The sequence below is a fragment of the Protopterus annectens genome, chromosome 14.part0, assembly GCF_019279795.1.
Source record: "Protopterus annectens isolate FY-2018-M chromosome 14.part0, PAN1.0, whole genome shotgun sequence".
Taxonomy (NCBI): domain Eukaryota; kingdom Metazoa; phylum Chordata; order Ceratodontiformes; family Protopteridae; genus Protopterus; species Protopterus annectens.
In genome coordinates this window covers 29,821,712-29,849,519 of record NC_056748.1, presented here as the reverse complement: position 1 = coordinate 29,849,519, position 27,808 = coordinate 29,821,712, and the positions used below count along the sequence as shown (strand labels likewise).

The window sequence follows — 27,808 nt, the reverse complement described above, 5'->3', positions numbered from 1 at the left end:
GTCTCCCATAGGCTGACCAGTCTCTGGAACAGACTTCCCATACATGTCAAACAGTGTACCTCACTGACCCTCTTCAAGCGCAACCTTGATCAGTGGATGGGAAACCACAAATTTGTCCCAGAGGTTCCACCTGTGCCCCTCACTGACAGGGGCAACAGCTGTTGACTAAGGTTTCTTTTTTGGGGATAAATGCTTGGCTAGGCTTGTAAGGGCCCTATTAGCCTAGCAACCTCCTATGATCCTATGAACATAATAGAGGAAGTGCCACATCAGAAAAGGCTAATGTCACAGACATGCCAGATAGAGAATTCAGACAATCAGAGGAGTGCTTTGCAGTGTACTGCTTCCAGAGGCTGTTAAAGAAATGTTACCACCCCCACATGCTCTTGTGCTGGTATTAAGTAACCGTGTGGACGCAGTACACATGAAAAGTGCATAAGAAGCTAAAATTGCAAAGGAAAAAAGAAGAGGGTCACACCAGTTTAAAAAAGAATAAGCAATTGTTTCAGCACTGGCAGCAGTAACAATGTGAGGCTGAAACACTGTACTTTGTCTGTGCTGCTGCGAATGCAACAGTTGTTCTATCAGGAACAGTCAGAGACACTAGTTGCCATTTAAAAACTGCTTTTAGAGAACTGAACTTGACGAACTTCCTGTTGTGTCATTTTAATAAAATGTTTCTTAAAGATGACCGCAGCAGTGTCTGACATGGTTTCACGTATAAAAGGTCTGCAGTCTATGCTTGCAAGTCTGAATACTGACAACAAAGGCGTGGATGGACTGAAGGCACTGGCCATACTCATGTACAACTCCATGCTGCTGAACTGGCTTGCAATTCTATACATCTCCAGGGACCTAACTGAGTCGGCCTTAACTCCTCAACTTCAGGATTTCTCAGTTACTTTTACTTATTCATTCTCTGCAAGGATGCATAAATGTTTGGAGCTGGTTCACAGGAATAATTACTAAAGGTAATATAGTACACCACTTCCGTTTTTTTTTTGTTTGTTTGTTTTTTTTTTGCTGACTGGGCTATTTACTGTATTTCCATCTTTTGTACAACATTAAGTTCACCTCCATAATGGAATGGGATTTAATGTTTTTAAAAAGATGTCATTTGTACTTTTTTTTTTTTCAGTGGTATCATTTTCTGTATGCCTATGTACTTTTTCATTGTGTGGTACAGATTATTGCTAACTGTGTTACAGGAGTAAGCTAGCATCAGTGTTTACCCCTACAACACACAATTAGCAGTACAGACATAAATGCTATCTAGTTAATATTTCCCTTAGAATAAGTTTATTTGCAACCTTCCCCTGTCTCCCTGCTGCTCCAGGAGCATCTGAGTTTCAAGCTGAGCAGCATCACCCTGTTGAACAGCTGCATTCCACACTAAGTGTAGCACCCACTCTTCATCCATATGCCATTATCCCTGTCCAGTAAATCTACCACACTCTTCCCCCTAGTTAAACCCATAGTAAAAAAAACTCAAACCAAGAATCGGCACGTTCCTATCTTTGTGGCCAGCCTGGTGGACATGGGCATCCTGAAGCAATGTAACAATTGTCTCATGTATACTGACCACCACTTAATCCTAAAACAAAAACACAGTATGTGAGAGATGTAGTTACACTATGAAAATTGAGACAGGACCCTCTTACTCATAAATCAAATGACAGGCTGTCAGCACAAGCACATCATTTCCCCTCACTAAATAAGGTCTCGACACAAACCCACATATGCAAAGGTACTCATAGGTAACTTAGCAAAACCTCAGAGGTATGCTGCCCTCTGAAACCACATGCAAACAAAACCAAGGTATTACCACTACACAAAAAAAATAAATAACACACACATCATGGTATCTTCTCAAGCAAGCCCCTAAAGTGAAACGCCATACATTCAAACATCTTGGTCACAAGAGACACCATCTTGACACCATCTTGAGACACATGGACACCCACCTCACCAGGCTGGATAAAGACCAGGGTTCACCAGATCATGCAGGCACTCAGATCACTCAAACCAAAGTAGCAGTACAACTCATAGTCCACATGGGTGTGAATGACCAGAGACATACTTTCCTGGACTATATGAAGAGGCATGATACACCCCTTTGAATATGTGCTGCAGGTAGGTACAAGCCTCTCATTGACCAGCATTCTACTCTCACCAAGAATGATATCACAATACAAACAAAAATGATTCAGTAACTGGCTTAACTACTGATGTCATTCCAAGGGGATCCAGTATTTGTCAACCTGGGATGACATCAACAGACTATGCTGCTTTGCTGGAGATGTCTGCACCTGTCACCCCTAGGCTTTTGAATACTGTCCAAAGCATTATCCACCCCCATTTAGGCACTGCCAAACCAACAGGCCTACTAACGTAACAGATTCTTCTAATGAAGGTACTACTAACGTAACAGATTCTTCTAATGAAGGTACTACTGCTCACTGTTAGGAGTCTTAACAAGAAACTACACTCCCTGGAAACTCCCTTTCCCCTGGAAAATGCTGACATCTGTGCAGTTACTGAGTCGTGGTTGAAGGATACAGAAAGCACCCCAGCAGTGCAAGGTTACAATGCCCATCATACATTCAGACCACCTTCTGAAAAAAAGAAGAGGAGGAGGTAGTATTTCCATTCACATTCACACTGTTACCTCTCAAATGTACCTCATTTTGAGTCTTGAAAGTTTCATGTTCCTTGAAGTTCCACATTGAAGGGGTTAGTCACACATTCAGTGTTAGGAATGTTTTTTAACTGATATTCATGGTAAATAGAACGGAATCATTTTAATTCATTAGAAGATCTTTTTGCAAGTAAAACCAGCATATTTTTACCACCTTATATGCTTCCTAGTTGAAGCAGTGTTCCACTTTTGCCCATTTGTTCCACATTATGAGAGCTAGTGTTCCTCATTTTAGAGTTGGAAGGTTGAGAGCTACACATCTAGAGTGGTCAAGCAGGACGACTTGCTTGAGTTAATCCATGTCCAACTGATACAGACAGAATCCCCCATCATATCATCACTAGATACAGGTCCCCAAAAATGAACCATGAAAACCACTCTGCATACCTGATGTTACTAGAATCACTTACCATTCAGTCCAACACACTACTCCCAGGCAATTTTAACTACCCCTCCATAAACTGGGGAACATATATGACCACTAACATGCAGGCTAACAAATTCCTGAACTTCAATGCAAATGCTCTGGAACAGCTAGTCTGCACACCCACTAGGGACTCAAATATCCTTGACAGTGTACTCTCAAAGATGGGGGAGTATTGCACCCCCCCCCAGTGTAATGTCCTCATTAGTAAGATCGGATCATAAATTGGTGTCTTTTTAAATAAATGCAATGGTAGAATCCCCATGAAAGCCTGCGACCCTACAGAAATTTTCCAAGGCAAATTACCTTCTATTAAGTGATAGCATAAGCAATTTTAAAGCTCGCCAGCCCCAAAAACATGGAGGTCTATGCAGAAGTATACATGAATGCCCTGTACAACCACAAAAACTGCACAATGCAGTACCTGTTCAAACTAAACCCAGGTCTAGCTGAAAAAAAACAAGGCACCCTGGTGGACTCCTGGCATAAATAGACTAAAGCAAGTGTGAGGGTGCAGAACAGAGAAAAAAAAAATCACTCAGTCTCAACAGGCAAATCAGGGAACTAGAGACCACAGCTACAGTCAAATACTTTCCACCACACGAAAAAAAGCCAGTGAAATTCCAAAAATACAATTTAATAAAATGCAAGTCACACACAAGAAAACTGCTCTAGCACTTTGGCAAGCTTTTTACAGAGTATAACACACTTGTAAAACATCACCCTTTAAAACATCAATTAACATTTCCAACATTTTAAAGATACATGTCTGCAAGAAACATTTGCAATTACACTCTTGACAAGTCCTACCGGGCTCAAAGTATAAAATTTTAAAATAAATACAGATTCCTTCTTTCTCAACTGCTTTTTCATATTTTCAAATCATTCTTAAAAAACCTGTTCAAGCACAGTCACCTGTAGTGCCCCCCCCCCCCCGGGTCCCCTCCATGTTTTTCTAGAAAGTGCATAGCAACTGGACTACATTCACTGCCTTTTCTGATGCTACGCATATGCTCTTTTAACCTTGTTGCTAAACTTCTCTTGCTTTCTCCTATATAATATTTATTACATGGACATCTCAGGCTGTAAATTATTCCTTCACTTGCACAATTATAAAATGCTCGTTTCTTAATATTTATTACCATTTACCCCAAATCAGGGAACTAGTCAAGTCTTCAAAAACTTATACGACACTAAAACAGCCTCCAAAGCAAAGGATAACCACAAAGTATTTTTCAGTTTTGTCTGAAATCTTAAAGGGGAAGCATTTAACAATGTGCCGAGTTGGCTGTACATGGCACTACACATACTCAGTGAGAAGAAAAAGCAAACTTGCTGGGCGATAAATTCAGCTCAAGTTTCATCACCCCACCAACCTCTGGTCACTTGGCAAGAAATACCCCCTACCATTTCTTTGTCCGTTATGACAAAAGAACAGTTCTGGAATCCTAGGGTACCTATTAAATAGCTTGAAACATGAACTAGCAGACCCACTTCAGATCTCTATTCAACCAGAGTCTCCAGACAGGTTTTGTCCCAGTAGAGTGGAGGACAGCAACAGTCATCCCTCTGCACAAGGGGGGACCATCATCAGACCCTAACTACTGACCCATAAGTCTGACTAGCTTCATATGCAAGCCATGGAAAGGATAATCTTGGACCTGATAAACAACGACATTGGTTTGGGTCTACATTCTGAAGATTCCCTGTTTGGCTTTGTCAAGGGCAGTTCCTACCTGCTCAATCTGGTGGACCTCTTTGAGAGGGTCAACAGTGTCATCGATGAAGATAAGCCAGTACATACTGCCTGACACAGTACCCCACCTGGGTATTATACAGAAACAAAACTGGCCATAAACCTCTACATCACTACATGGATAGCCAAATGGCTCACAGATAAGACACGTTATTACGAGTATGGGGAATCCACATCCAGCAAGAGGCCAGTCACCAGTGAAGTACCACAGGACTCAGGGCAGGCCCCCTCCTGTTAGGGATATACTTCACAGATGTTAAGGTAAATGTAGATGGCCTCTGATGCTACTTGGGGGCAATCATTAACTCCTCAAATGATGTTTGTTGTCAGAGCCATGGCCTCAAACTAAATGCAAAGAAGTGCATAATAATACCCTTTGCAAAATCAAATACCCCTGCAAATTATAACATTGATAGCACCCTTAAGAGTGGACCCAGTGATGAAAGATCTGGGTATTCAGATATCTGAACTTTGACGACCTAGTGTCCACTGTGGTGAGGAAATCCTATGTGGCTCAGCTTATAAAGTACGGGCATGGCATCCAGATCTAAGGACATCATATGCACCCTTTGGCATGTACCTCACCAGGCACCTGCAACAGTTGGAGCATCTCATACGTTCCTCACCAAAAAAGTGCAGGGTATAACCGACGTCATACACAAACCAATTAAAAGCCCTATCACTGTATTCAGTTTTCTACCGATTACTGAAGGGTGATCTGTGCCTGACCTACAAGGCAGTCTCAGCAGTGATGGAAATGCTGCATATTCGCAAAACTAACTGCACGAGGGGTACCTGCTCCAAAGATCTAAACCTGATCTCGGACATGAATACATCATGCTGATGAGACAGACATGTGTCCCAAAGATTGCCCCTCCTTGGAATAGGCCTCCTATTCATGTGAAGCACAGACCTTCCCTGATCACCTTCACTCACAATCTGCATCAATGGATGGGAAATCACAAATTCACTCTTGGAGTGGTGCCCATGTCCTTTATGGACACTGGTAGTCTGTAAAAATTGTCAGAACCTCATTTGCGGACTTTTGTTATCTTTCCCCTAGGGATAGAAAATTGTCAAAATCTGGGTAAAACGGGCTTAGCTTGAAAGGACTTGAACATATGATGTGTGCTAGATGGTGAGTGCAGCGTGCAAACTGCAGAGATAAGTAACTTAGTGATGGATTTTACTAAGTACATTTTATGTTAATTAGGTGCCCCTGAATCTCACAGCTGGAGGTTGAGAGGTATGGTGACACACCTGAGCTCCCCCCAATGGGGGCACTCAAAGCATTAGATCTCCTCAGGACACATTAAAGTAGTGACCCCATGACCAAGCAGAGCGCAGCAGGGAATAGCATCTTAGTAAGTTATGACAGATACATCATACTTCCACAGTGCACTCGGCGCTGCTGTCATGGTTCCACAGTGCACTCTGCACTGCTGTTATACTTCCACAGTGCACTCTGCACTGCTGTTATACTTCCACAGTGCACTCTGCACTGCTGTCATGGTTCCACAGTGCACTCGGCGCTGCTGTCATGGTTCCACAGTGCACTCGGCGCTGCTGTCATGGTTCCACAGTGCACTCGGCGCTGCTGTCATGGTTCCACAGTGCACTCGGCGCTGCTGTCATGGTTCCACAGTGCACTCGGCGCTGCTGTCATACTTCCACAGTGCACTCGGCGCTGCTGTCATACTTCCACAGTGCACTCGGCGCTGCTGTCATACTTCCACAGTGCACTCGGCGCTGCTGTCATGGCACTCAGTGGTTCAATCTGAAGCACCACGGCCATAGTACACCACAATGTACATGTGGCTTTCTGCCATTCGAAGAAAATGACATTCTTTTGCACAATTCCTGTCATTACTAAATGCAATGCATTTACGTAATTGTGCACTACATTTAAAACATCCACTGTCACACTCATTCACATTACAATTGAAGAAAACCCCCCTATTAACACTCTCTCTTTTCACACCTCTCAAAAAAAAGTACAGTTTTGTACCTACCATAAATGTAGATTCCATTGCTGCAGTCCTTACTAACATCTACATTTATGGTAGGTACAAAACTGTACTATGTTCTTCGCCATTGCTGCAGTCCTTACTATTGGGTAGAATCCCAAAGCAGGTAAGGGAAATCATAAAGAAGTAGGAGCTGACAACATGCCTTGCAAAACAGCTGTGGCAAAACCAGCCCTAGACTTAGAGTAGATAGGAAGGTGATAATGCTTAGAGAAAGTATGCACTGAACTCCAAGTAGCTGCTTCCAAAATATCCTTAGTTGCCACCCCTTAGAAATGCTGTTGAAGTGGCAGTAGCCCTAGTGGAATGAGGCCTAATCCCAGCTGGAATCTCCTTGCCATGATGGGAATAACAAAATGCAATGCAAAAGCCAATCCACCTAGAAATAGTTTGTTTTGACACAGGCTTGCCCTGTGAACTCAAAGCAAAACAAACAACTGCTGAGACTGCCTAAAATCCTTAGTCCTGCTTAAATAATTGCCTGTGTACATCTAAAGTGTGCAAAATCTTTTCCCTTTTTTTTGGGGGGTGCAAAAACGAGAGGCAAATGAATAGTTTGGTTTAAAGCCACACTAGAAACCACCCTTATGGAAAATCAAAAGGGCTCTACTGCCATAAGGGCCTGCAACTCAGACACCCTTCTTGCAGAAGTAATAGCCAACAGAAAAGCAGTCTTCCATGACAAGTATTTCAATTCAGTAGCTGCAGGCTCAAAAGGTTGTAGAGTAAGTTTTTCCAACACAAAATTGAGATCCCAAGCAGGAGTAGGAGCTCGGGGTCTTATATTCTTTGCCCTCTAAGAAACTGCTTGAACAAAGGATGCGAAACAAAGGTGGGTCACAATCATAGTGAGCTGAAATTGCTGCAGCATGAATCTTAATGGAAGAGAAGGACAAACCTTTGTCCAATAACTCAGTAAGATATTGAAGAGCCACACTCAAATTAGGCTCAGAAATCTCCAAATTCTTTGCTGTACTCCAAAATAAAAATCTCTTCCATTTTTCATTACACTCTCTCCTTGTACTAGGTCTTCTAGCTTCCATAATCACATTTAAAACTTGTTGAGGAAGTTGAGACCTGCTGTTTCAACACAGAATATGCCAGGCTGTTAGATGAAGAGAGTGAAGCTTGACATTGAGCAGATGACCGTCCTTCTGAGATAACAGATGGGGAATCAGAGGTAAAGGCCATGGAGGCTTCTTTACCAGACTCCGTAGTAGTGGGTACCAGTGTTGCCGAGGCCAATCTGGAGCTATCAAAATCATCCTTGGCCTGTCCTGTCTGACCTTTAATAGTACCTTTGGAAGAAGAGGCAGAGGTGGAAAGGCATACACATGAAGGTTTTTCCAACTGAAAGACAGAGCATCCACTTTCCAAGCTGTGTGATGAAACCCCTGTGTGCAATACTTTGGCAGCTGGTGGTTTAGTGGAGAAGCGAACAGATCTATGTCTGGAGTTCCCCATGACACTGTCAATTTCTGAAATACATGAAGATCCAGTTTCCACTGGGATCCATGATTTGTCTGCTTAACACATCTGCTAAGGAGTTCTGTGCTCCTGGCAGAAACCTTGCCTGAAGAGTTAGTTGCAAGCTAGTCTCCCATAAAATCATTGCTTGCCTGCATAGAGGATAAGAATGTGTTCCCCTTGCTTGTTGTTGTACCACATGACAGTTGTGTTGTCTGTTAGAATCATCACCTGCCCTGGAAGAAGTAACTCCTTGAAAGCCATTAATGCAAACTGGACTGCTAACATCTCCTTGATGTTGATGTGTAGATGCTGTAGGCTGGCAGGCCACTTGTCTTGTATCCACTTTCCATTTAGATGAGCTCCCATGTCCGAGGCTTGTGTCGTTAAGATCTGAGATGCCTCTGGCCGGGTCACAGAGAGTCCCTTGCTTAGGTGACATTCCTGAGCCCACCACAAGAATTTTTTTGAAGGCAAGGTATTATTTGAATGACAGTGTCCAAATCCTGGCAGTGCTGTGTCCATACATTTTGAGATACCATTGTAGCTTCCTCATATGCAGTTTGGCATTGGGAAGCACCAGAATACAAGATGCCATGAACCCTAATGCTTGAAGGACTGACCTTGCAGTCAGCACGACTGATGAGATAGTTGATGGAAGTAAAGTGATAGACTCTTGTTTGTTCACACCCAGAAAGCACATGTCTTGAGAGGGTACTAGACTGGACTTTAAGGCATCTTAGCACTGCTATAACATACCAGATGCTGTAGAAGGTCTTCCTTTTCTTGAGCCAGGATCAGGCAGTCGTCCAAGTAAGGATAGATTTGAATTCCTTGTAGCCTGAAGTAAGCTATCACTGGAGCCAGAACCTTTGTGAATACTCTAGTAGATAAGCCAAAGGGCAATGCAGAGAACTGATAATGAGAATTTCCAGCTCGAAATCGCAGATACTTCCTGCAACTTAGCCTTATAGGCACATGAAGGTAAGCTTCCTTGAGATCTAAAGTTACCATCCAGTGATCTTTGCCCAGCAGAGGTAAAAGTTGTTGTAACGTCAACATCTTGAACTTGGGAATGTCCAGATAAGTGTTGAGGAGAGATAAATCCAAAATTGGTCTCCACGTGTTCCCCTTCTTTGGTACTAGGAACAGGCGAGAATAAAATCCTAGGTCTGATACAGGGACTGGCTGAATGGCCCCCATCTGGAGTAACTGAGAAACTTGCTTGTGAGCCTCTTTTCTTTGTGGAGGAGGAACGTCTGGCATGCCTTTGAAAGGGGGGCATTGTGTGGAAATAAAACCTGTAACTGGTGAATGATATCCGACACCCATCTGTCTTGAGTAATTAAATCCCAATTTTCTTTGAAAAGAGACAGTCTTCCTCCCAAAGGAGCTGCCAGACGAGAATCTACTGGCAGCTGAAAAGGCAGGTCATTGGGTCTGTTTACTGACCCTCACCAGAAGTCTGAGCAGGTGAACTCCCTGATCTAGGCCTAAAAGAACCTTGAGCGTCTAGACCTACCCCTAGACTGGGAATCATAAGCAGGATATGTCCACCCTTAGCAGGCCAATTTCTACTAAACGGCTGCACCTGCAAAAAATCTTTAACAGTTTGCATAGACTTAGCTTTGTCCTCCATTTTCTTTAAAACTGCTTCCACAGGCAATCCAAACAACACATCAGACTGTAAAGGAGCATCCAAAATCCTTGTCTTAACATGCTCAGCTAAATTCTGATCCTTCAACCAGGCATGCCTGCGAAGAACAGAACTAGTAGCAGCCACCCTCGAGGCCTGTACAGCATCAAAACCACATTGCAAAGAATGCTTACCCACTTGTTCAGACACATGAACCAAATCCAGCAACTCTTTACACTCAATACCTTCCGCCAAAGCATCCACCTTAGATTTCAATTGTGAAAGGAGATAATTTTGATATTTTAGCATGTGAAACTGACAATTCAACGCCTCATGGCTAGAGTGGAAGAAGTATACACTTTCTTTCCCCACCTATCCAAAGCCCTTGCCTCTATCAGTGGGAACAGGATTTTAACCACAGAAGCTTTAACACCTTTAGGCCCCTGAGAAACAGTTTCTGGGTCCGCCCTAGGACTCTTAAACAAATACTTATGAGCTTGGGCACCCTATAATACCTATCAGGTTTAACAGGAGCAGGAGGCAATGAGTCAGGGTTCAGGAAGCCTCTGCAAAACATCTTCCACCACATTCAACACAGGAGGAATAGCTAAGGCCTATGCTGGGGCAAAACAAGAATTCCCTAAGCCTTTTCCTGAATCAGAGTAATCCTGGCCTTCCCATTTAAAATGCTCCCTCATGGAATGCAGAGTCTCTGAAAATGAGAAATCCTCAGGAGGAGAAGCTGTAGGAGTGGAATCATCCACATCAGAATCAGAATAAGTAGGATACTCCTGCAAGTCTTCAGAAGACACTGAAGCCTCTGAACACTGTTCAAAACTATCAAACTCGGCTCCACCCTAGGCCTCTTATCAGGCGGGGCATAGAACCTCTAATCATAGTAATCAAATCTTCTGCCATTTTAAGCATATGTTTCTTAGGTACAGAACCCGAAATGCTAGGAGAAGCCCCCACTGAAGCTGAACTAGGCCTACCTCTCAGTTTTGGCAACAGAAGGAGAGGCTCTAACTACCTTGGGAAGAGAGGGAAGAACAGTTACCTGAGAAGCCCCTCAGCCTGGCCTACCTCCTGAGAAGGCACATCCTGTAATAGTAAAGTTTCTGCCTGAGACTCCATGGAAACTCCTGGCAAAACCTCTGGCTCCACTGAGCCTTCTAAAGAACCGAAGTTCATCAACCCTAGGCTATTTGTCCTTGAGCATCCGGCGGCATTTTATAATTGCAGCTTCCCAAACACTAACCTGGCACAGTCTAACCTCCTCTTAATTTGTTAAACCTAGCACAAGAGCGCAACCAACAACGTCGTGCTCAGGCCCTAAACAAGGTATACACAAGGTATGGTAATCCCTATGAGGTATCTGTTTCCCACAAATACAGTTATTCACTTTCTGACATCGTTAAATACTGAGGCAAGAAAAAACAAAATGTTCTAACTCTGTTTGTCTGAAACTCCGGTTTGAAATATTTCAGAACGCCAACCTGCACTAAACTGCTTCTGCATCGGACCATGCGGCAAAAGACGATATGGCGTCGGTCATGCGCACTCTGGTATTCGGGCCGACTGGATGCGGACTATACCCAATAGTAAGGACTGCAGCAATGGGAAACGAAGAACATCTCTGAAGCAGTCATCACAGCTTTTCTAAATTTAGCCCCCAAGCTATAGGAAGCCCTACCTGCTTCAATAAAAATACATCTGACACCACAATTTCCATACAGCACTGAAAGAGCACCTACCTAAAATTGTAAAGTTTAAATGCTTCTATTCTATTACCTCCAATACAGCTTCCCTTTACAAAGACCGTCTCTCTATCTACATACATCTCATTCTTTATATTTCTACAGCTAAATAAAATACAGCCACAATCTGTATGAAGTAAAATATGAAAAATAAAATTATAAAAAGGCAGTACAGATCAATTTTTTTTGATAAACAAAAAAAAACAGTTTGTGTAAAATGAAGACTTCGTCAGACAGATGTTGAACAGATGTGTGCACATTTAAATATCAGTATATACAATGAAATACGACCAAAATTGTGACTCATTAAAAAAAAATAAAACAAAAATTCATAAAATCAGACGATGAAAAGCCAAATACATTCAATGTTAATGCCCAAGTGTTGCCTTTTTTAAAACACTCGATATGAATATAGTCATGTATACCTTGAAATGCATATGCATTCAATAAGTTGATAATGATATTCCCAGACATTGAATATGGACAACCATGTCTAACTTGTGAGAAAAACAAAACAAGAAAGAGAAAGACCAAAATCCAACCCCTGGAGGATTCCACCTGCTGTTACCTAGGCCAGGAGAATCAACTCCTGCTCTTTTTTGCTGTATGCATCTTGTTAACCACTATATTACCCAATGAATTATAGCTCTCATGATGCCACCCCCTTCTGCACCACATCCCGCTGCTAAAGAACAGCAAAAATTAAAAAAAATACAGCTGAGTACCAAAAACAATGCCTGAACTTTCAGTTAGGAAGCACTCAACATCTTGTTAGAACTACATCCCTGGAAGTTCACAGTGAAAAATAAGGGTTAATACAAATGTAAAGATTTTAGAAGCAAATAAGAGTTATTTATATCTATACGTACGTGAAAACATATCTAACATGATTAAGTGGAGAAAACAGAAAGAACAATGACGGAAAGTGAGAAGAAAAAGCAGACATGAAAGGAAAAGGTAGTATGAGAAAATTAGTGTCTGGATATAAAACATGGCATTTAGGTTAGAGGATTTATGGAGCTGTTAATGACCTGTTTCTTGTGGTCCAGTGGCGCAAGGTTTGATTCTTTCAGCTTCCACTGTCTGAATGTGTGACTGAGCAAGCCACTCAAACAGACACTGCTCCAGGCCACAGTCAAAAAGGTCCATGGAGAATGGTGCTGCACCTTGGAAAACAAATATAAATAAAATTTTAGAAAGGAGGAGGCTTAATGACAAAGCTAGTAGTCCCCAGAACAAATTAATTTAATAACACTGATGAAGGTGTGCTCAGATATGGATTTTAATTTTGTTAGCTATAGTAATTTTGTCTGGAAGACTGTCCCAGAACACTGTGACTACCTTACTAAAGGCCTTCTTAATAGTGTGATTGCAGCTGGACTTCTGAAAGAGTAAATCAGATTCCTTACCTTTCAATACTCATTTGAAGCTTAGAATGTCAAGGAAATAGGCAGCAAAAGTTGTACAGTGGTGCTCTTATAGAAACAAGTAAACAAAATTTTCTAATTTTAAATTTTGATGACTGTAATAGGGAGGTGTTGTGCTGAGAGGGCGGAAACAGTAGGCAGTGTATAAGACAATTTTGGCATCAAAACATTTATTTATATTGCCAGGATTCACCAACTCACTCATGCACTCATGTCTCTCAGCAACAAGTGCCATTATGACTCCGTCATAGTTCCGGTTAGTGTGAATGACCCGAGATGTACCTCACTGGACTATATGAAGAGAGACATGGTAGAGCTCTCCAAGTAGGTGTCCCAGGCAGGCATGTCCCTAGCCTTGAGCTGCATACTACCCTCACCTAGAATGATGCTACAGTATAAACAGAAAATGACTGATTTCAATAACTGGCTTAGTTTTTGGTGTCATTCCAAGGGGATCCAGTTCATGTCTGCCTGGGAAGCCATGGTCCACAAACCTCGCCGCTTTGCCAGAGACTGTTTGTACCTGGCACCCCTAAGCTTTCGGCTGCTGGCAAAGGCTCTTGCCTCCCCACAGTGCCTTTTTTAGGAAAGATCTCAAAAACAACATTATCAATGTGAAATTAACCGATCAGAACAAAATAAGGGTCATGCTGTCAAATGCTAGGAGCTTAAACCAAAAACTGCACTCTCTGGAAGCACTTCTATCACTAGAAGATATAGATGTCTGTGCAGTCACACAAAGCTGGTTTAAGGCCTCAGAGTACCCTGGGTTTGCAAGGCTACAATGCCTATCACACCTTTAGACCACAAAAGGAATGTGTGAAAACCAATGGACGCACTGTTTCAATCTACATTAGAGATAAATTCACCTCAAGTTTAGTTAGACTGGACTACTCCATGAAGTTACTCTAGGTCCAGGTTACAGTGGGTAAGACCCCCATTCAAGTCCTAGAAAGTTACAGATCTTCCTCCATGGGTCACGACACCCATGAAGCCTACTTAACCAAACTGAAGAGAATCCAAATTTTGCCAAACACACTGGTTATGGGGGATTTCAATTATCCCACCATTGACTGAGAAACCTACTCTAGCCCAAACACACTAGCACAAAAGTTCCTTAACTTTGTGAATTCAGATGGCCTGGAGCAAACTGTTCACACCCTGGCAAGAGGACGTTCTAGATCTGGTCCTCACCAACATGACAAACAGGTGCACTGCTGCAACTGCTGGACACTCAGTTAAAACAGAGCATAAATCAGTCACCTTTGAAATGACACTAACACCAGCACTCACAAAAGGTGAAATAAGAATAAAAAAAACTTCACCAGGGTAAACTGTATCCTCCTTGGTACAGGTATAAATGCATTCCAAGCCCCACCCCAAGCTGAGAGTGGTAACTACACAAAGCTTACACTAAAGCCCAGTACAATCACTTGTATAAGTGTATAAACTCAGCTGTACCAGATAGAATCAAAGCCAGAGCCTCAAGTAAAATGAAGCTGCCATGGTGGTCATCCAGCATCAACAAACTCTACAATAAATGCAAAAAGTTGCTGTTCAAGAAAACAAAGAAAAGGACTCAACAATGGAAAAGCACCCTACTCCGCCTTAACAGGCAAATAAGACAACTTGTCAAATCGTCCAAGAGCTTCTTTGAGAGAAACCTAGCAAGTACTGCCAAGGATAACCATAAGGCCTTTTACAGCTACGTACGTAACCTAAAGGGCAAGACTGAAGCATGTGCAGAACTGGTGCCCAACAGTATCACACACACTGACCCCAAAGAGATAGTGATGCTAGTGGATAGGTTTGGTGAAAATGTCACTACCTTATCCCCTCCTAACTTACAACAGACCCTCCACGAACCCCCCACCTTACATATCTGAAGAGCAGATCCTCAAAGCCCTGTCCAAAGCAAAGAACACGGCCTCTATGGGACCAGATGACATCCCAGGCGGTCTTCTAAACAGGCTAAAACATGAACTAGCATCACAACCAAGTATCCTTTTCAATCATAGCCCAACCACATGATTTGTTCCTGCGAAATGGAGAACAGCTACAGTTATTCCCCTCCACAAAGGTGGCCTAGCAACAGACCCGGGGAATTACAGACCCATAAGCCTGACCACCTTCATCTGCAAGGCCATGGAACGTATCATTATGGGACTTCATAAATAAAGACATAGGTGACCTCCAAACCCTGGACCCTACTCAATTTGGCTTCATGAGGGCAGATCCTCTGCCTGTTAAATATGGTGGATTTCTTTGAAAGTGTGACCACGAACATTGATGCAGGCAAATCTCTGCACACATCATACCTCGACTTGGCAAAGGCTTTTGACATAATCCCACATTCAGGCAGTACCGATAAACTTAGCAAACTGAATGCAAACCTCTGCATTGTAAGACTAGTTGCCAATTGGCTCACAAACCAGACACACGCTATCAAAGTGGGTGACTCCACATCAACCAGCAGACCTGTTACCAGCAGGGTACCACAGGGGTCAGTGCTGGGCCCCCTACTGTTTAGTATATGCTTCTCAGAAGTTCAGGTCAAAACTAAAGGGTTGTGGCTGACCAAGTTTGCCGAGGACTACAAGCTATGTGCAATCACTGAATCCCCAAATAATGTTAGTATATTCCTAGATGGTTTCTTACAGACCAACAACAGGTGCATTAAGTCACAGTCTCAAACTGAATGCAAAGAAATGTATCATTCCCTTCAGCACAATGTCCCTTCACACTACCAAATCTATAACAATACCCTAAGTACCCATGAAGTGGTAAGGGACCTGGGATCACAGGTTCACCGCAACCTTAACTTCAATCACCATATGTCTACCATTGTAAGGGAAGCTTTCCACGTAGCTCACTTGATTAGTAAAGGCATCACCTCGAGAACAAAAGAAGTTATAACCCACCTATGCTCGGTGTCACAAAAGGAGATACTGCCAGCCCAGTTAGCTGGAATTTTGTAAATAATTATACGTCACTTGTGAATATTAACATGATTTATATAGAAGTGTAACAAATGGATATACTACCAGCACAGCTATCTGGAATTTTGTAAATGGTTATGTGTCATTTGTGAATGTCAACATGCTTCATGTAAGATGCTTGTGTTGCATACGTATTAGAACTGTATGTCATACTGTACAGACATGTACTGAAGAGATATTTTGTAAAAGCACAGAGCAGAAATGTATATGCACTATTATAACTGTTTAGATGTATCCATTTTAAGCATGGAAACTGGAACACAGGAGATCATCTTGCAAAACATCAAAAAAAATAGTTGAAATTAAGTTGCTTTATGGCTGGGCCATAAACAAAATATGTTATCTCTCAGCTGCAGTGCAGTAACAGACAATGTCTAGAACCAGAAGTTTTTTGTATGGTCTTGGAAGTATTTTTTCTTACGACTTCCAGGATCTGCCTTAGATCTAATAGAAATCCTTGTTTATGTATTTTCACAAGAAGATGTTAAATGCTACCTGCGGCATCAGTGGGGTTCATCTGGGATAGAGTCAGATGACAGGAAGTGAGGTCATGTTGCAAGCTACCCCAGCAGTAATATTTAAAATATTAATTTAAAAACTCAGAGAAACTGAGCATTCTGTTTTAATTTATTTGACATTTGTTGACCGGGTTAGACCTTTTTCAGTGGAGACCCGAGAAGAAAAGCTCCACAGTAAATACATTCAAATTGAGTTGACTTATTGAGTCGATATAAAAATATCACATAGACACAAAGAATAACATACATGGACATTAGAATCTACATTTCAGCAAGAGGAGGTAGAAATGAGAGTACAATAATACAGAATAGTTTTAACAATTGAAAGCTATATACCAGAACAAATTAGACTGGCTGTGAATAGGGGAAGATATGGTCAAGTACGACAATAATTTTTTTAACAGGGTAATGCTACAAGTCTAAATCTCAAAATGTACTCACTCGATGCACTCCTTAAAATGGAGAACATCGATATCTGTGCAGTGACTGAGACCTGGTTCAAGGCTCCAGAGAGCACCCCTGCACTACCAGGCTATAACTCATACCACACTTTTCAGCCATGTAACCTGGACTGAAACACCAAAGGAGGAGGTGTGTCCATATTCATTAAGGATATCCGCACCTCCAGGCTAGTTGCTCAGCATAATGCATCCGAGGTTATCCAAGTGCAACTAACTCTGGGCAAAACTGCAATCCAAACTGTAGCTTGCTACAGATCCCCCACCATGCCCCAAGATTCCCACTCCTCTTTTCTTGATGTACTGGAAAATATTAGGGTTCAACCAAACATCCTAATAATGGGAGACTTCAACTACCCCACCATTAACTGGGAAAACTACTCGTGTACCAACTCCTTAGCTCAATGCTTTCTGGAATTCATAAACTCCAATGCCCTAGATCAACTTATCCACACCCCCACCAGGGGCAACAATATCCTAGACCTAGTCATTACCAACATGAGGGAACGGTGTTCATAGGTTCAAAGGTAGTACTAGGCTATCGGCCCTAGGGCCCATACAAACCTAGCCAAAAAATTTACCCTGGCTTTCGCCACCCAAGAAAATTATTTTCCTGTGCCCCTGTCGAGCAGAGCCACAGAAGTGATCCCCGATGTGAATTTCCCATTTCCCATCCAATCATCAAGATTTTTCTTGAAGAGTGCTAATGAAGAGCTCTGTTTGACATAGATAGGTAGTCTGTTCCAGAGTATGGGACGTCTCTGGGACAGGAATCTATTCCTCCAGCATGTTCTGTTTATTGTGGTGACAAGGTTTAGGTCCCTAGAGCGTGTAGCTCGGAGGGATTGGGATTTCCTTAAATGGAGCATGTCCAACAGCTCTGGGTTTGACATAGCTTTGTATGTTAGGCAGAGATCGCCCCTGAGTAGGCGATATGTGATGGAGTAAAGCTGTAGTTTTTTGAGACTGTCTGCATAGAGCATCTGTTTGAGGCCAGTAATCCTCTTTGTGAGGTATTTCTGTGGTCTTTTCAGTTGTTGTAGAGGTCTTGGGAGGTACATACCAAAAGGGGCGTTGTACTCTATAATGGGTCTAATGAGTGATGAGTAGAGGGGAACAATGACCTCTTTTTCTGGATGAGAATCCTTTTGTGATGTTCCAGATCTGTGACGTGACGGTGTGTGTGTGTGTGTGTGTGTGTGTGTGTGTGTGTGTGTGTGTGTGTGTGTGTGTGTGTGTGTTGTGATGTGGTGTTCCAGACCCGAAGTCAACTCCTCACTGGTCCAATCCGACCATAAGCTTATCACCCTTGATATCCACATCCCGTCCCCACCCCCCATTAAAGAAACCACAGTAAAAAAATTTCTCCAAAGCCAACTTCATGCTTCTTAAGACAGAAGTGGTGAACTTCATGACATCCATCCCCACCCCCCATTAAGGAAACCACAGTAAAAAATTTCTCCAAAGCCAACTTCATGCTTCTTAAGACAGAAGTGGTGAACTTCATGACACCCATGCAGATGGACAATACAGTTACAACTGCTGAATCCTACACAAATACACTCTATAAGCACTTACACGAGTGCATGGATTGTGCTATCCCAAACAGAACCAAGACGCTATCCTCCAAAAAAAGGAAGCCAATCTGGTGGTCCCCTGCCATAAACAAACTCTACAACAGAAGGAATAAACTGTTGCAAAAGATAGTAAAATCCCATGAGTGGAGGAGCTCCCTGGTCAGCCTCAGTAAGAAGCTGAAATCTCTTATAAGATCCTCCAAAGCTAGCTATGAAAACAAAATTGCCATTAAATCCACGGACAACCACAAAGCATTCTATAGCTATGTCAAGAATCTAGATGGCAACACCCAGATCTGCTCTGAGTTACAGCACAAAGGCACGAAAATTACAGAACCAACCGATATTGCCAACATCCTGGTAGATAGGTTCAGTGCTAACTTTACCCTCCCCTCTCACCCCCTAAAGGGCCGATATCTACACAGGAAGAATGCAGAGTCCCTGTAATCACAACTAAGCAGGTAAAAGCTGCACTCTCTAAAGCCAAAAACACAGCATCCATGGGACCGGACAACATCCCAGGCTGCATTTTACACGAACTTCAGAACGAACTGGCTCCCCACTTAAGCACCATGCATCAGGCTTTGTGCACACTGAATGGCACACAGCAGCAGTTATCCCACTCCACAAAGGGGGAGCCACCACTGATCCTGGGAACTATCAACCTATTAGCCTGACGAGCCTGGTCTGCAAGGCCATGGAACTCAAACAAAGACATTGGTAACATCCAAACCCTGAATCCCACCCAGTTCGGGTTTGTGAAAGGCAGATCATGCCTCCTGAACCTGATCGACTTCTTTGAGGCAGTCACCAAAGCCGTGGATGAGGGTAAGGTGGTTCACACAGCCTATCTTGACCTCACCAAGGCTTCTGACACCATCACCCATTCTGGAATTATAGCTAAACTCACTAAATTATGTATAAATCTCTACATCACAAGATGGGTTGTCAACTGGCTCACTGACATAACCCACACTGTAAAAGTTGTAGACTCCAAATCTGACCTCAAAGCAGTAACAAGTGGAGTACCACAGGGTTCTGTCATGGGACCTCTCCTGTTTGGTATCTACTTCTCTGAAGTACAGGCTAACACAGAAGGCCTCTGGCTAATGAAGTTCGCAGATGACTGCAAACTAGGAGCCATAGTCAAGTCCCCAAATGATGCGGACATCCTACAGAACGGCCTCACTGAGACAGATGCCTGGTGTCAGAGCCATGGCCTCAAGCTCAATGCCAAAAAGTGCAGTGTCATCCCCTTTGGTAAAAACTCTGTACCCATGAACTACTACATAGGAAGCAATCTACTTAACACCAAATGCGTGATAAGTGACCTTGGGACCCAAGTGGACAGTAGTCTCTCCTCTGATAGTCACATCACCACAGTAGTCGTCCTTCTACGTGGCACACCTCATCATAAAAGGGTTCTCATCCAGGAATTTCCCTCTACTCATCACTCATTAGACCCATTATAGAGTACAACGCCCCTTTTGGAATGTACCTCAGAAGACATCTGCAGCAGCTGGAAAGGCCACAGAAGTACCTCAAAAGAGGATTACTGGCCTCAAACAGATGCCCTACACTGACCGCCTCAAATAACTCCAGCTTTACTCTGTAGCATATCGCCTACTTTGAGGTGATCTCTGCCTAACATATAAAGCTATGTCAAACCCAGAGCTGTTGGACATGCTACATCTAAAGAAATCCCAATCCCTCAGAGCTACACGCTCTCGGGACCTAAACCTTGTCACCACAATAAACAGGACACGCTGGAAGGATAGATTCCTGTCCCAGAGATTTCCTATACTCTGGAACAAGCTACCCATCTATGTCAAGCAAAGTTCTTCATTAGCACTCTTCAAGAAAAATCTTGATGAGTGGATGGGAAATAGGAAATACACCCCGTGGCACAGGAAAATAACTTTCTTGGGTGGCGTAAACTATGGAACCTTGCTGGCTAGGCTTACGTAGGCCCTTTGGCTGATATAGGTAGGTACTAGGCTAAGAGTGCAGGTTAGAAGCAGAGAGGTAAAAAAGGTGGGTAGCAGTGTTACGATAAAGAGAAATAGGAAAAATGTGGGGTTTCACTGAAGTAATAGCAAGATGAGAGAATAGGATACATTAGAGAGATGGGTCAGTCAGGGGGGAGATAGCACAGACAGTTTATTTTTCTTTAACTGAGTTTTACTGCCTTTCTGAATTGGGATTTGGGTTTTACTACCTTTCTGAATTGGGATTTGGGTCTAGTTTATTCCAGGGTAACAGCAATAAAGGCTTTTTTTCCTTGGTTGATCCTGGGTTTGTGAATAGTCAGGAGATGTTGTTCAGAGCTCCGGAGTGTTCTAGCTGGGGTGTAGCAGGAGATGATAGATGTGAAATTGGGGCAGAAAGTGGGCTGGTACAGAATAGAATGAATTATCTGAAGCTGAGAGGAGGAGGTGGTCATGGGGGGATTCAGACCAGTTCAGTTTTCTGAGTGCTAAGCAGTGATGACAGGAGTATGGTCGTTCAGCAGCAAATTTAGCTACCTTCTTGTAAGTGGACTCTAGGTTAGAAATGAGTGACGTTTCTAAGTTCATAGAGAAGTTTTGGTAATAGGTAGGCATGTGACAAAGCTGTTTCAGCTGTACTCGAGAGAAAGTTTTTGTTTCTATAAAGGAGACAAAGTTTTTGATGGGTTTTCCTAACAAGAACATCAACTCACATCTGCCTGCTTGCTCTGCTAGTACGTTAACTACAGTACAGTAATTTCTCTTAGATACAGTCAAGAATATAGTAAAGTATAGTTTAGATGTTTTCTTTATTTGAGACTGTCCTGCAATATTGTTTTAAGTATTTCTTGTGATTTTGAACTCTGATGCAACTGTGACTATATACAGAGTATTTTCTTGTTCTTTTATTATTAAATATATTTCAACCTTTCATCGTGGCTGCTATTTGTGAGATGTATTTAAGTTCTGAGAGTACTTGCATATTTATCTGGTGACACTGCGGGCCACTTCTAATAGCTTTGCTCAAACTACCATTTGTACCGATAGTAACATTACTCAGTAAGATTGGACACCCTTTGTTAATGGCCTTAAGTAGCTGATAAGGAGCTGGCTGGTGGCAGTGATAACTACCTTATAGTCTGGGCAAAAGGGGGCATAGCTAGTAATCCTGTGCTAGCCTTTCCTAGGTGTGTGTGTATGTATATATAATATAATATAATATAAATAAATCAAATCTCAAAGAGTGCGAGTCAGCTACTTTGGCACGGACAAGAAGCACTGGTTGGACAGAGAGGGTGCTGGAGGTCTTGGCTTGGATCTCAACTCTATAGCTGTGCTAGTGGGAAGTCTTACTGGGGATCTGGAGAAAGAGGGAGAAACCAGCCCCAGACTGACTGTGGTCTCTGTGTGCTCTTAAGGGACATTGCATTATGTTTGTACTTATCCTTCAAAATGCACCTCCCCCACTGGTGCTAGTGGTGAGGATTGAGGCTCCTTCATTACTGGTCCAGTGTTGGGGCATCACACTCAGCACTTATCCAGCCCATAACAATGGTCCATTCAGTATGTACTGCACTAAGCATCTACAGCAACTAGAAAGACCTCATAGGTTTCTAACAAAGACCTTCTAACCTTCATAAACGTGGAAACTCTAGGGAATTATCCAACTACAGACCTATTGCTATACTATCTCCACTGGCAAAAATCATGGAGAAATGCGTTCATAAGCAACTGTTAAAACACCTAATAGATAACAACTTATTAGTTAACTGCCAACATGGCTTCAGGCCATTTCACAGTACTACTACTGTCCTTTTATCCTTCTTGTATAAACAAAAATCGCAACATCAACACTCTATCCTCAGCCCTCTTTATTGATCTCTCCAAAGCCTTCGATATGGTTAACCGCCAACTTCTCATAAACACTCAACCTATCTCTTAATGCACTGGCTATACAATGGTTTCAATCCTACTTAACAATAGGCAACAAGCAGTTCTGTGGGAAAACAACTTATCTCCCCATTGCACTCTGTGTCCCCCAAGGTTCTATACTTGGACCTCTTCTATTTTCATCAACAACCTCTGCATACTGTAATTCCTCAAGCTTCCATAATACAATATGCAAATGACTCCATATTAATATGCTCAGCCCCAACTCCATCATTCCTTCAGTCTCTCACCCAAAAAGTGTTTAACATAGTTGAGGAATGGTTACTACACCAGTTCCTCATCCTGAACCCAAAAAAAAACAAACTCCTACTTTTTACTCCGACCAATAGGGCCACACCACTACACTTTACTGTCACATCGAACAATGGAACCATCATATCCCCCAACTCTACCACAAAACTCCTAGGGGTACTAACTGACAATAACCTTAACTTTGATAGTCACATTAACAATACCATAAAAACAGTCAACAAAAAACTAGGCTCCCTCTATAGAATCAAATCCTTTCTTACCCCACTAGCAAGATCTACTATTGCCCAGACCCACTTAATCTCTACCCTCCTCTATGCCTCCCCTACATATACTAACCTCTCAAAAAACAACATGAACAAACTGGCTGTCTCCTATAACAATATTGCTAGATTTGCAACAGGCTCTATATTCAGAACCCATCACTGCATTAATTATGAACAACTAGGTTGGCTAGAGTTACCAAATCTACTTCTATTTAAACAATTAACATTTGCCTACAAAATCCTGTATCAGCCTAATAACACACCAATTCTTACCAACCTTATCCCCTACAGCAACCTTAAGACCCTACGATCATCTAATAAAATACTAGTACAAATAGGCAAAACCTACACTAAGGCTGGGGACTCTCTGTTCTCTGATACCGTGGGTAAAACCTGGAACTCTCTCCCCAGTGACCTGACCTCCCTTTCTTCACTAACACAATTTAAAATCAGGCTTAAAACCTACCTCAAATCCCATTGGTAATGCACCTATATGAACCCAGACTAACCTCTCATGTCATTTCTTTTCACAAAGATACCTGTCTTATTACTGTATATACCAACTGCCTAATGAAAACCATAAATATAACGGGCCTTAAAATTGATTAGATTCTCTATCTATATCCAAAAATGTCTTTCAGACTACCTACTATGTTAACAAAAAGATACTTATGATAAGATTCTGCAATCAAATGTGTTTTGAAGTGAACATATTTCCTTATATTCTGCTTTACTCACATCTATATGATCTTTCATGTATCAAATAGCTTAATTTTGTATTGTACTTGCACCTGTGAAATTTTGTTTTGTATATATATATATATATATATATATATATATATATATATATATATATATATATATATATATACACACACACACACACACACACACACACACACACACACACACACACACACACACACACACACACACACACACACAATATTGTACTACTTCGAGGAGCTTTTCTCCCCAGGCCTCTGCTGAAAATGGACATGTATCCCGCTGTACTAGCCCGGTCAACAAATGTAAAATAAATAAATAAATAAATAAGATCAAAGGCCTCCAGCATGTGCCTTACATGGACCGACTAAAATCCCCGTCACTATACTCCGCATCATATAAACTTCGTAGGGGAGACTTATTCCTGGCCTACACAGCAACCCAAGACCCAAACCTAATGAACTTACTGTATATCCGCAAATCAAATATGTCTAGGGATACCCGTTTTAGGGACTTTAATATGGCCTGCGACTTAAAAAGGCCATGCTGGAGGGACAGACTCATCTTTCAGTGGCTGCCACATCTTTGGAACAAGCTACCAGTTCATGTGAAACAGAGCACCTCTATGACACTGTTCAGGAGGAACTTGGATGAGTGGATGTGGCACCACAAATTCTTACCAGGGATAGCATCCACAACCCTCCTGGGCATGGGCATTCATCACTAAATGCAATCTTGGGTACTGATTAGCACCTCTATGGTATTACATTGGGTTGAAATGGCTAGGCTTAAAATGACCTCTGGGTCGATAGCCTAGTAATCTCCTATGATCAGTTCAGTAAGTGGGTGAAATGATACTGTTTGGCCTTTCAAAATTCCCCAAGTACTTTTACTGGAAAATGGTAGTAGGACACCTGTAAGGTAATTAAATTTGTAAATCCTGAGATTTGGATAGCCTTTTGTATTTTTGAAGGGTCACTTGTTGGTGAAGCAGTACCACAGGGTGAGGAAGTAATTTTGACAAAGCTGTGCAAGACTGCATCTAGGTGAGAATACTGTTTTTTCCAGAACAACATGACTTCCAGATTAAAAAGACAGTACTTTTCTTTAGCATGTTTTTTTTTTTTTTTAACTGCAGCAGTATAAACTGGGCTACGCAATGTTCATTTAACAAACATTAAATACATTTTTTCAGAAATTCTAATAGCTTCAGATTCAGTTCTCACTAATATTCCATGCCCCTGTGAAAACATTAATCTTCCTTCTAATGGTTCTTTAGATTACCTGGGCATCTCTTAAGTGAAGGGTATTTCATCCAAAAGTGCATTTTTTTTCATTTTTCAGACCCTTACTGATAAATACCTTGCTATCACAAGTATTCACAGGTATAACTGGATTAACAAGCTTCAGGACCTCACAACACTGAAAGCAGTAGCCCAGATTAGTAAAATTTGACCTTTCTAGTTAACCAGTATATTCTTGAAAAGAAACATGAATAATAAACAAAATATTAATTCACAATGTTAATAAAACAGTATAAAATATGAAATTCAGCTAGAACTAGCAATACCTCAGACTTTACACTGTCAGATCTAGGATTATTCTGCTCTACATACAAGGCTTTACCCTTTGTAATTAACACACAGCATGACAGAATTATCAAAAATCGAATCAAACTGGAAAGTAAAACTAAAAATACGTTCACAATAGAAAGAAGACTGGACAACTCATTGCAACAAACTTAGCACTTTTGTCTCGATTGTAATACAGACTTCATCAGAAACACCAATTGTATTTATAGTTTTACTTTCAACTTTTATTAAGCTCGTTACAGCTTTAGTATTGTAATTTTTATTAAGCTACACAGTCATATACATCCTTTCCTTTTAGTTTACCAGTGAAAAACTGTGTGCCATAAATAATACACAAGGAAATGGAATGGGATATTATGTTCTGTAACCCATATAAAATTGAAATTGTGATGCAATAAATGATACACTTAAGAAAAGGGACTGGGGCACTACCCTCTGTAACCCATGGAGATCTGCCCATGTTACTGTAAATAAATTACATGGTATTATTAATTTCTGCATTCATAAACACATACCAGCATGACAAATACTCAATCTTTGGTGCAGTCAGAAAACTAGTAAGGTGTACAAAAGAAAAAGAGGGCCTACTTAGTTTTCAAAAACTGCCCTTGTTAAAAAATGTAGATTAAATAAAGTACAGAAATGATTTATTTTCCTAATGCAATCTTCTATCTCTAACCATAAACTTAGATACTGAAAACAAAAACATGGGTTCTTAATTATATAAGGCAAATGAAAAGAAAAAAAAATTGTGAATGTAACCGGTTATAAATAAAATGATCACCAAGCTATGACAATGGAAATATACTTATACAGAAACTCTGTGGAAACCTCACAATAAGCAAAGATATATACCCGAGTGGTGAAGACACAATGGGAGGCATCCTTTGCATAAATTTAGATACAGCTGCTATCATTAGGGAGATTAAAGACTCCACTTCTTTGGAGTCAGACAACATATCTGCTCGTTTCCTATACAAAATCAAGGAAAAGCCAAGAGAACCAAATCAGTCATGCTAAACAAAATGTTGTCATGTGGAGAAATCCTTGACCTACGGCAACAGAATGTAGTGTTACCATTTCACAAAGGGGAAAGAGATCATAGATCCATCAGGCCTGACTTGTGCTCTGTGGAAAATCATGGCGACAAGCATAATGGGAATAACTTCTGGCAGGTATGGAACAGCATGGTTTTGCCAAAGAGGGATCTTACATTTTGTGTCTTGTAGCATTTTCTGAAGAGGCAAGAGTGACACTTGAAGGACTGCCAGTACATGTTCTTTATGACATTGTTAAAGCAGATGACAATATTCCTTGTAAAGGAATAAAAAAATGTAAATTAAAAAGTTAAAGCAACGATACAGAACAGGTACAGTATTCTTTACAGTAGGGGTCCCTTACCTAGGGCAACCCCTCATCCAACCAGTATACCAAAGCCTTAGGTTGTAATAGGGATGTTGTATGCTCCCCATGCATGCTGTAGGGCATAAAGGTGACATACAGATGTACCATCCTCGAACTGAAACCGCAGGAGGAACAACAGTCCAGAAGGAGAAAGAAACAAGGGAGGAGGAAGGGACCAAATACTGCAACAGTGAAGAGAACATCCATCGTTATGGTAACATTTTACCCAACTATACTATGTGCTTTCCTATATCACAGTTACAGTATTCTTTACAGTAGGGAGAGTGCAAAAGCTTAGGAGGAAAGCAGGGAGGAGGAACGTCCAGCACAGCCTTCAAGAAAGCCATGCAGGATAAAACTGGCAAATCCAGCTCTAGCCCTGTAAACCACATCAATCTTATAGTGCTTGATAAAAGTATGTATAGAAGTCCAAGTAGCTGCCTCAAGGGTGGACTTGGTATCCATCCATCCACAACCCCCCCCCCCCCCATTTCTGCACATGGGGTCTGGGTGTCACTTCAACAGTGGCAATCATCCAGAGACAAGGTTTACACACCCGGTGGCTAGCCCTGCAGTGGCAGTTCATCCACACAACACACTTGCCCGCACACACACCTATGGCCATGTCCAATCCACCTATTGAATGTCTTTGGAATGTGGAAGGAAACCGGAGGTTTCCAATCCTTTGAAAGAAAGCACCAGAAGAAGCCACAGCCCTGTTTATGAGCCTTAACAGAAGAAAGGCTTTTCCCATGAAAAGAGTAAGAAAGTGAAATGGCCTTATTTATCAAAGAAGAAACAATTTGCTCTGAAACAGCCAAACACCTAGGATGAAAGGAAACAAAAAGTTGCTCAGACTTATGAATGGCTTTAGTGTTATCCAAATAAC

At 41.8% G+C, this 27,808-nt stretch overlaps 2 protein-coding genes across 3 annotated transcripts in view; one reads left to right on the top strand and one right to left on the bottom strand.

The window, feature by feature from the left end:
- Positions 1-27,808, bottom strand: part of LOC122788849 (NFU1 iron-sulfur cluster scaffold homolog, mitochondrial-like) — a 274,386-nt gene that overhangs the window by 217,323 nt on the left and 29,255 nt on the right. Inside the window, exon 1 of one of the 2 annotated variants that reach the window (XM_044055742.1) lies at positions 12,797-12,931. The exons of the other annotated variant lie outside the window; for it this stretch is intronic. The gene's annotated coding sequence lies outside the window, so the exon portion shown is untranslated. Of the gene's footprint in view, positions 1-12,796; positions 12,932-27,808 lie in introns of those variants that run through there. 2 annotated transcript variants of the gene reach the window in all.
- The window catches only part of LOC122788848 (progestin and adipoQ receptor family member 3-like), a 792,623-nt gene continuing 765,530 nt past the window's right edge, over positions 716-27,808 (top strand). Inside the window, exon 1 of the mRNA XM_044055731.1 lies at positions 716-971. The gene's annotated coding sequence lies outside the window, so the exon portion shown is untranslated. The remainder of the gene's footprint in view (positions 972-27,808) is intronic.